Genomic DNA, 11,754 nt, shown 5'->3' with positions numbered 1-11,754 from the left:
GTCCTCCAAAACTGCCAATGTTTCGTATAAGTTACATCTAAAATAAATAAAAACCCATGGTTTTGTAAAGTATAGGAAACTATTTTACTTTATCTTCCTGCATACCTTATATACCATTGAATATATCACATACTTCCCAATAAATACAGTAAAAACTAAAAATCATAAAATAATTAAAAAGACACGGTAAGCGGCTAGCGGTACCGTACGGTACCAGTAATTTTGACATACAATATTTCCCATTATTATTATTTATCGACGTAATTTTACACCATTTCACAATAAGAGCACTTATGGAGAATACAAGATTGTAACAAAATCAGTATTTCACTATCACACAAAAAAAATATGATCACTTACTTGAATGGCGCGTCAATTTTTAAGAGAAAATTTTGATGCGCTCACTTCAATCATTAATTACACACAACTGAAAAGAATAACTGTAAATTTTTATTCCTAGAAGCATAGACCATATCTATTGGCTACGACTTGCATCAATCAGAGCACTGCATCTTTTCACGTGTTAATGTATAGAGCCAAATTAAAACACACATAAAAGTGGTACCATATGGGACCGCTAGTCTATAATGGGTTAAGTATACATTTTACAAAATAAAAGAAGAAGTTACAATTTTAGATCAGTAGTAACAATTATTAATTATGTTATTTGTTTACATCATGTAAAATTATTCCTGTATTTATCAGCAAATATTGTAATTGGATTTCAATGGTCAGTTAACAAGGTCAAGTATCCCTACATCGGTGTTAGTTTTCCATATTAGCATTCAAACGTTTGCTACTCCACTCAGTATGTCAAACATGTTTGCTTTGCATTTTACAGTTTGAGAATACTGATTTGTGTCAACTTTGTGATGGAGGCATCTTGTCTATTACGTCATGTTGGCTAACCTTAGAAATAATACTGTTTGTTTATACTACCTGCTGTTCATACTACTAGCAGCTATGTTTTTATTGCAACAATTAGGTAATAAAAACACTAGTCACATATCAGTTGGGGAAAAACCACTCAGTTGAAGAAATATTGAATGCCTAGATTCTTCTATAGAGTGAAGCATATTTCATTTAAAATACCTTCAAGAATACAAAAATCAGTCCATCAACTTTGTTTATGTTTGTTCAAATTAGAATACCCATGAAAATAGCCATGCTCATTGCTCTGATGAATGCACAATACAGTCATTAGTTACACAAAAGGAAGTTTAAATTAATGCACCCTATAATTGGCTAGCAAATAGTTCACCTCTGCAACAGTTGGGAAGAGGTGAAATTGCATTAGGGATGGCAAAAATAACAGCCATTCAGCAACCCAATTCGGCGTTAATTACTACGGAACCCCAAGGCCGCGGCTGCCCCTGGTTACATAGGGGTAACTACTACCCCAGGTCACCCCAGTGAGTCACAAGGCGGGGGTGGCGACGGATTACTTTGTTGTATTTCGTATGGTAATATCACGGGATTATATTTCGACGCCATATTAAAAGAATAACTGATAGGCAGCTATTATGTCTAATATTATTAATAGCACTGGTTGATTTATGTGGGCGAAATATTGGAATTCTATTCTGATCCCTTTGGTGAAGATGTCGAGGGAATAGACGGTGTGGGTAGTTATTGATCTTTTCTTGGTTCTACAAATTCACAGAATATTTAAATCAGATGGATCTAAAGTTTCGTTATGATTTAAGAAAACCGTTATTACAAATCCATTAAAAAGGAAAAGATTTATTCTCTTTTCTGATCTTTAATATTCGTCGTAAAAACCTTTCAGAATTCCACCTCTATTTACTCTAGGTCTTGGTGAGCGTATATTTTCTGCGTCGAATAAAATTCCAAATAGAATTTTCCTTTGCTCCAGCAAGACCTGAATCATGTGGATAAAATAGGGTTAGATATCGGCATCTGTTTCTTACGTAACTTAAAGTTCACGATCCCATTTGAAATCGAAAGTTGTGCTGTGCAGCACGATTCCAATACGATCATAACGAGCGTTTAAACTTAACCGGGGGATTAGTTTGTAACTCCGCTTGGCCATCAATTAAAGGGCCGGACTAAAAACAGTTGCGACTTGCGCTTAACCTCGCCTCTCGAGCTTCGTGGGCCGTTGCGTAAAAACTAAATGCCGTGTCGGTTATGAAACCGCGGCGCTAATGACGGGGAAAAATGCCGACGAACACCGTCGTCAAATGTTTTGCGGGGTTAAGAAGACAGGGAGTTATTTCAGCTTTTGTGTAGAGACATCGTTAAATTATCTAATTATTAATAATAAAGTTTCAGACTTTAATAGTTTTAAACTTATTTCATTGCTTTTCAGTCATATTTCTGAACTGCCACTCTCTTCCAACCTCTTTGGTCTGAAGTAAATTGATGGTCACTGTCCTGAACTTTGAACTTTTATTTTTTATTCCAAAATTGAAATCAGTTTAACAAATTGCGCGCCGTAACTTACACTTATCGCTCCAGCTCCGTCACAAAGACTAGCTGTTCCGGAGTGTCGATTTGGCCATAAATCACAAGTTGCGATTAGTGGGGGATAACTTATTATTAGACGCGCCGGCTGTGTCTGTTTGTACTGTCCGTGCTAAAGAGGTTAAAATCCAAACAAGGATACTCCTAATGATGGCATTTCCAACATCTTTAGCCTTACACATGTCAGTCCAATAATTGGATATTAATATCGTGTCGGCGATTGATTGATGTAGTATAACCACAACATTAATCTGTATTTGATAATGATACCCTCTAAAGGTAAGGCGCTCCGTAAACACATTACCGAATATGACTAACGTAAGTCAATAAAAACCTACTAAATATTTGTTGGTTCTTATCTAATTGAATAAGACAATACATAAACATAATCGCCTTTATCATTGCTTAAACGGTAGACCATATTGGATATCCGATTACTGTCATCATGAGTAAAGATTTCGTCTTAGGCCAAACATAATTTTTCGGTGCTGAACGCGAACGTTATTAGTCTAGGCTTGGGGGGCATAAGAAAACGCCCTGTATTCTACAAGGAGAGAAGTGGTTCTGGCTAAGAACCCCTCGTGCATAGAGACGTAATGTACGCGTGGTTCACCGAGCTGTTGGAAACTGGGCTAATGTTACGCCTTGGAATGTAAGTGACGTCTCGAGCACTCTGCTTGCGAATAGCTTAGCTAAAAGTCTATTAATGGGACTACTCTTACTAAGCGACAGGATTAGTCATCTCCATATACAGTAGGTATCGTCTGTTTTTGAGACGTGACTTGAGTGAGTCACGTGTAACATGTAAATTATACAGTACTCGCATTATGCATAATCCCCTCAATAATAGGTTAATGTTGTCATTCTACAAGAAAAATATTTGAATATGAATTTTACAATAACTCTACAAAAGTAGATAATGATGAGCAATAGAAGACTTAAGTTATTTAAATATTATTGCAAAAATTTATTTGCACAGCACTGCAAAACAGCTCGCAGTAAGCAATTCACAATCGAGCACTGTTTCGTGACCTTGCCAGCGTATAAAATCTCTTGTAGGCCCCCTCATAGGTAGATAAGAGTTCCCCACGTTTATAATGTAAGTATATTCCGCACAGGCGGCAGTCATAACCCAAGTAGCGTTCACAACAAGACCCAAAGCAATCGTAATAAAATTTCAAGTCGCGTTCTTGCGCTTCGATCCGAGGGTTGGCTGATTGGATTCGCGCCCCGCACACAATAAAACATTAAAGTGAGAGCACAGTCTATGAGGGAAGTCGATAAATAAATTTCCACTCGGTAATTGGACTCTTGTTGGATTTTTTTCCTAATGTTCTCTAGATTACGATGGAAAAACAAATGGGATGAGAATCTGGGATAACTGAATCACGATGGAATTTGTAGTCAATTTTAATTGCGATTGCTTATAAAGAGCTTTGATTCGGAATAAAATTAATGGGTGATGATGATAATCACATGATGATGTTGATGTATAGGCATAATGCGAATTAATATTTTTCTAAATTTTATCTAAGTGTGGCAACCGAGTGGGTGGGTAGCGTCCGGGATACATATCGCTGAGATAAACAATGCATTGTTTAATGTAATATATTGTTGTAGTATGTTTGTTAGAATGGCATTGTTCATGAACTATCGCTGATAATTTCTAGGAATGTTTCAAACAACGTTTGTGCCCGCCTAATATCATTGTAGCGTGAACAACAATACAATCTTGTTGATGAAATCATCGGGTCTCGTACGAAGGGCGATGTCCTACTTTGTGGTGTGGCACTAGGAAAATTATATACAGGGTTAAGGACTAGGGTTTCTGCTCGAGCTTTCTCGAACTCGAGAAAACTCGAGAAATTTGGCTTCATTCGAGACGAGAAAAAAATTACCGGAGCTCGAGAATTCTCGAGTTTCGATTTTGAAGCTTTAATATTCTTGAAAGCCTATTTTCTTAGACAAAAGTAAGTTTTTAATTATTTAATAGGTTAACGTTGCGTTTAGACTGGCCTAGTCTTTCCTTTTTTTAACTATTTTGATTTGCAAGTAATGATCTTAACCGAAACTAATAATGTTCACCAACGAGTATGCTATATTTTATTATGTTTGTATAACTGACTGATTTAAAGACTGACAATTTTTTGTTAACTATCTGTTAGTTTAGGTACTCGTAAATACGTTTATTCAAGTCGTTATCTTTAAGTTTAAAAATTTATTTAAAAGATTTTTTTTGTTTGTAAATGTAGGTAATTTTTCAATTAATTTGGACTTGTGTTCTTTGGAAAAACAAGTGATTCAGTTGGAGCTCCAGATATTTATGGTTATTAATCTTTAAAGTACAGTCGCGGAATGAAAAGGTTCGTCACCTTAGTGTCGGTTTTCGCTTGCACTAGGTACTGTAAGAGTCAAACCTGCCAACATTACAGTGCAAGAAACAGTGCTGCTAACATTTAAATAAATATGACGTTTGCTAACGAATAAGGTTTTGCTTGTTTATTTTTCTATCCCATCAGTGCAATGCAATGATTACATTGAGCAATTGACAATAGTTTTTTTTTTATTTAATAGAAGTAATAATGGCAGGTTGAACCAACAAGGTTTTAGTTTATCAATCATAATAATCTTCTTGACAAGATAAATCGTCAAACGACTTTGATCTGAATAATTTTGAATTTTACTGACGAACAGTTAAAGATTATTTTCTCTAACTTGAGATTATTCTGTAACATAGTTTCAAAAGGTAATAAGTGCTCGCAATTCGTTGAAGGAATCAATTTGAAAACTGACGAACCTTTTCATTCCGTGACTGTACACGCGACTTTATGACTTTTGTTCCTTTAGTTAATTACTAAGTTATAATTATCCTACTAATATTATAAATGTGAAAGTTTGTGTGGATGTCTGGATGTTTGTTACTCTTTCACGCAAAAACTACTGAACGGATTTTGTTGAAACTTTACAGTATTATTGATTATAACCCAGACACATTGTAACATTAATAAAAACCCGTGTTTTTATTAAATTTCAACCGAATTCAACACTTTTAATTAAAAGACTCGAGACCCGAGAAAACTCGAGACTTTGGCCTCGAGAATTCCCGAAACTCGAGAAAAAAAATAAGTCGAGAAATCAGAAACCCTAGTTAAGGACTTATTATGATGAATTTCAATTCTGTTAAAACAGTTTTTGCAGTCTCCTAGCCATTCGGTAAGCTTCTAAACTTAAAATTATATCGTCAGTCCATCGGGTAGGTAAGCCTCCCACGCTTCTGGTGCGGGCTATAGGAGAAGGTATAAACGGTATCATTTTGAAAGCGAATCTGAAGTGGAGGTTAAAATACCGGCTTGCAAATTAGCTGTGCTTGTGTTACAATATTACCTGCAAAACGCGCGTAAGATGTACCGCCATCGCGATTACACGCTCCACGCTTTTGATTTACGATTCCGCGTATCGATAAACACGGTGATGAATTCCGATTATTATCTCGATGATTAATTCATGTCAAAATTAATTCCGAGAAGTTTTTATTGCTTGCAAAATTGTTAAGTAATTATTGGTTTGTAAGTACCCTAGCTTGGAGCCTTTTGGAGTTCTTAATTAAAACATTGCCTTTATTTATTTTCATTTTATTGATCTTTGGAGAAACATTTTCTTATGTATGTTTCATTTGAAAAAGAATTACTTAGGGGTCAGGTAATTTAGCGGTTCCTCTTTTACCGATGAGCTACAGTTGTTGGTTACCTGTCGATATTTTCAAACAATTTCACGTTTTAATACAATCCCTTAAAATGTCAGCATCCTGATGCAAATAATAATAAAAAGAACCAAGTAGTTATGTAGCCTTTACATTAAGAGACTAATGCCCGTTTTCACCATCAATCCCAAATTTTTAAGTGTCAACCCCTATTGTAACACATAACAGGAATTTTGTTTGCATAGGGGTCACTTAAAATTTAAGGATTGATTGTGAAAACGGGCATAATGCCCTTAACGTTTCTTATTGAAAATATTCAAAATTTCGGAGCAAAACTGTCTTTAGATGTTCGAGATCAATGGATGATTAATTATTATTAATGCATAGTCTCTGTCAAAGAAGTATCAAGGGACTAATGTCATTGGCCCTAAAAGAATCTAGTAAAAAACTCGAGAGACGATGACAAAAAGGTTCTGATAGAGCAGCGGTTCCCAAACTTATTTAGTCTACTGCCCACTTTGAGAATAAATTATTTTTTAACGCCCCCCATTTTTGTAGTCAAGAGTCGAGCTCAATCGGTGTCTAAGAGTCCTCCTAGTAGATGACGCCTCCCAAGCCTCTACACAACGTCCCGATTTTTTTTCTGGGTCTCTTACCGCCCCCCTTTAAGCCTGCAGCGCCCACAAAGGGGCGTTATCGCCCACTTTGGGAAAGACTGTGATAAGAGCTTTACGAATATCTTACGAAATCTGACCAGGAGGGGTATTGTTAACAGGGTACAACTGTATTGTTGTTACAGTACCTGTTAAAACTTAATTGACAATTCAAGTATCTTACTTATTACGTTTAAAATAAGACAACCCTATTACACAACAATGTAGTCTCAGAAAGAAGGTGTCCCTTATGTGCAGAACCTTGAAAATAATTTAAGGGGAATTTTCCGATTTCCTACACTTCCCACTACTGCTGCGTAGAAAGCTTTGCCTTTTACTGCATGAACTGCATCTCGATCGCCAAGGAACACTTACAATAGTGTAAGCAACGTTCAATTTTAGAACAGGAAGCAGCGAGGAGTATGACAATGCCGGTGACCGGATGCGGCCCGATGCGGCGCGGACGGCTGTCCAAATAGGCGCTGATAGCCGGCAATAGGAAGCTCTATGCTGTATTGGGCAGCAGGTGTGGGCTGTGTACTAATCCGGCATTTCCATCTTGAGATTTGGAATGTTCCTGGCTCCGCCTAGGCTGGCTGGCTAAGCTCTATTAGCTAGTCTGATGCCGCAATAAAGAAAAAACATGCAAATTACTTTATTAATAGACAATGTTCTATAAAATAGTGGTTCAATATGTCAAAGGGTTTGGAAAGAGCTACGTAACAACAAGACAACATGAGAACTAGGCGCGCCGACAAGTCTAATATTGAAGAAACAAGTAAGCTAAAATAACATTATACATATTGGTAAATAACTTGCCAGTATAATAAAATCGTTTAAAACCGGCTCCACAAGGTCTACTCGCGTTATCACCATGTGTATTGGTATCTTCAAACAACGCGACACGCGGAAATGTAATGCCTCGTATCTTTTCTGTTTACATTATTATAACTTCAAAAGGAGGATGCGATAAATATGCAGGAGCTAACCCACTGCTATGAATAAGCCATTGTAACAATATGAATTGTCATCCTTCGACCGTCAATAGAGGTCATGACAGATTTACTCGGTCATTCCACCGACGGAACTAAGTATATTATGAAATACCGTATGTAGCTTACGGAAAGCAATCTGTGAAGCAAAAGACAATGCATTGTTTGTCTCAAATCAGGTAATTGAGTTTTACTTTCAACATTCAAATCTATCAAAATATCATCTAAAACCAACAATAAAAACTGCATCATTGTCTGTTTTTCCACCCAATATATCGCTGTCCTTGACTTCATTGGTAATCACTGCCCGAACTAGGCTTTAAATGACATCATTCATGGTATCGTATGTTTATTAGATTTGAGATCCAAAATTTACTAAAGCAGCTTAGTAAAGAAGCAATAACTTTTTTTTAAATCTTTGGACAATTTCACACAGCGCCAGCTAGCCCCAAAGTAAGCAACTCAATGCTTGTGTTATGGGTACTACTTATATACTTTTTTTTTATTAAATACATACATATTATAAATATTTACACCCAGACCCGTCACAGAAATTAAAATTCATCATTTCAATTTCTGCCCGGCCGGGAATCGAACCCGGGACCTCTCGGCATAGTAGTCCGTTCTGAACCACTACACCAAACGGCCGACAATACTTTACATGAGTTATAGTCCTCATAACGTAAGGCAGTGCTCATAAACTTTCTTACCAAAAATAAAAAGGAAGGAAACAATAAAGTTCCTTAATATGATACATAATAATTACGTAATGAATAATTCATATTTATTACAATAATTGAGTTGCGGCTGCATTCGGAGCACGGCCGGGTCGTGCGTAAAGCCACAAGTAAAGTGGCGCGTGAGCATCAATTGACTCTGCTCAAAACACGGCGCCCACGCTGCTCGATTCTTTATTGTGTCGTGATTTGCTTGCGAAATGCAATTGCATTACTATACGGTCATAAATAAAACTTTTTGTAGTCATTTTGTTTGTTGCCTTCGAGGAAAAAAACATGTTTTGATGCAGGTCCAATTTTCTATGGCCTTACTTTGCATTCAAACTTTACTCAAGAACCAGTTTTTGTAGGTGTTGAGAGTTGTTTTGAAAACTTATCACATTATGATATATTAGCTCAAACATGTTTTTGTAAACTTTGAACGCATTTAGCACCACGAGCCATTGTAAAACAGCTTCAAATGTATCGGATATCTTTCATGAGTCAGGTGGAATGATTTACCACAATAAGCTGAACCGGGTGAAGCCAATATTATAAGTGTACTATTTGCTTCATTTATTATTGTTCTAATGGTGTTGTTTATGCTGCCATTTCCATGATTTACGCACTGAGCGCCAAAGGAAAATCCCTTTGTATGTTGGTTACTGGGAAAACAGTAAAGCTGTAAATCTATTTCGGACATTTTGTAGCTTTTGTATCCAGCTTGTATATTTTTCTGCCAGCACATATTCAACCGAGCTTACAAACACAATGAAATACATCGGAAATTAATTACCAGTTTCTGTGTTGATGTTTCCTTGTCTATTTTGTAACACAAATCACCTATAAGAAATATTGAATTTGTTTCTTATTTAATTAGTTCTCAGCAATGAGTCATCTGGAAAGCTCTTCAATATTGAAAACGAATCTTTCGCTTTTAACCTCCTTTGCCTGGGTGTGAGAATTGTACAGTTTAAACTTATTCACTGACTGAGTTAAATAAAGCTACTACTACCGGCTTCGAGAGGAGACCTTAAACTAATAAGAGCTAGCAAGAAACTCGGTAAGGTAGAACTTGTTGTAACTCAATACTAAGTGAGCTATGCAAAAGGAAGGGAGCTTCCTCCTGTTTTATTTGACATGTTTTGATTTTTTATTCTTTCTTAGTTTAAAATTAATGTGTATTTTGACTGAGTAAACGATAACGATCCCTTGGATAATGCACATTTTAATAATACATTTTCAAAGAAGAAAAGTAGACGATAAATAATAGAATAAATTACTGTACAACGTGTAAATTCAACAAAAACATACCTAGTCGAAAAATTACCTAATTTGTCTAAATAAACTTGTGCCGAATTCTGAATAGGGCAAAAAGTTCATAGTGTACGAGAAATCCACGAGCGAATTTATCACAAAGTCGGGGCTCCGGTCGACCGCTCGCTCCATTGGACTAATCGAATTAATTGGTCCGCGTCATACTCGACGATCCAATTGATGGTTCAATTCATCAAATGTTACAAATTTTGAAAGAACATCTAACGTAACCATGTTAAACACGTTAAGGCGATAGGTGAGGCAAAACTGCAAAATAGACCTCTCTTTGAATCCCTACTCCTCCTAAATGGATGGTCCAAACAAGAAAAAAAAATATGTGTGAGATGTAAAATATCTTAAACTAAAAAATTGTTGTTCGTTTTTTTTGTTACAACTATTAGTTTTGACAGAAAAAAATCTTAACTTTCTTCTAATTTCACCAAAGAAATTTCCTACTACTCCTAAACGGCTGAAGCGATTTTAATGATTCTTTCACCAAATGATAGAAAATTTAATTATCTAAAAAATTGTTCNAAGCGCGGGCGCGCGGCGGGTGGCTCGTTGTCTCGCTCTAATGCTCAAGGTCGTTCGGCCATGTAATCGCCTTAAAAGTAAGCCCGATCATGCAGGAAACTCCTATCCCATCCGGTGTTTATGCCCAAAATCTATTTCAAACATGCTATAAACAAGCTTGACAGAATCTCAGCATTCCAGCCGTTCGATCTTACAAGGCTCATCATGTACCATCCGTCACCTGAGGACAGCCGCCGCGCGCGATCGCTCCAGGAATGTGACGGATGGGCCCCCGACGCCGCATTAGCGCCTCCATCGCAACTGGCGTGACATAATACCTCGTCATACGTCTTTGTGTTAAGATGCTACGATATTTGGACCATTTAAATGTCGGGCGCATATTTATTTGCAATAGCTGCTCATTGTAGGTACCGATGAATTAAATAGTACTGTAATTGGCAAACATATTTAAACTAAAACCCCAATATGTGTTGTATACTGTGAATGTCTTAAATGTGTATTGCTGTTGGTGTATCTTTATCAATAAATAAATAAATAAATAAGAGTATATTTTTTGCTGTCTGTAAAATGGTACATGACGTAACGTTCGTGAGTAAAATATAGACTTAACAACACTTACTACAAGTATAAACGGGAAAGATACTGTAATTTTCAATATTTGTATTCGTTTATTTTCTGTTAATGAATTATTTTGATCTTGGTACTCTGTCATACCACCCATGACCCATCTGTTATTAGTACGTAATCATCAATCATGAAGGTTAATGTCAAAGGTCACCTTCTTGTCAAAAGGTTTTTAATTATGTTGTTTGTTTCGTTTCCTCAAATATAATGACTGCAGTTCCAACCAAACAGATATCAATTTAATTTGTGTCTCATTAATTCATTAAAAAGTTTCCACAACAGTCTTAAAATTTACGTTTATCTTCATTCTATCTAACGTCAATAGAGATTTGTCAATAAAAAAATTAAAATGTGTTTAAAAATATGATGTTAATTAAATTATCATAAAAGTTTAAAATGGCGAATGGTGTGTTCATACTAGTTGTACAACTCGGCTTAGTTATATTGGGTAGGAACGAATACGACTCAATCGGGGTTTTCATACTCATTTTGTGCTTAAGCCAATATTGGTTCGAGTTTTGCTAACGTTTTCACGATTGATGGTATGATACGATGGAATTTAAAAATGTTATTTTTGTTTCCAACTCAACACGTCTCGATTCCTGATAAATCAAGCATTACTAAATGGATTTCAGATAAAACATTCCGATCGAAAGAGCTTTTTGAACATTGATTCAACGGTAAATGTTATTTATGTGTGTGCGACAAAATTAATTTATGTTCTGCAGAGT

Source organism: Ostrinia furnacalis, unplaced genomic scaffold (assembly GCF_004193835.3).
Source record: "Ostrinia furnacalis isolate ACB-3 unplaced genomic scaffold, ASM419383v2 OfSCF3166, whole genome shotgun sequence".
Lineage (NCBI taxonomy): Eukaryota > Metazoa > Arthropoda > Insecta > Lepidoptera > Crambidae > Ostrinia > Ostrinia furnacalis.
The sequence above is the reverse complement of the archived record's forward strand: the minus strand, read 5'-3'. Positions refer to the sequence as shown.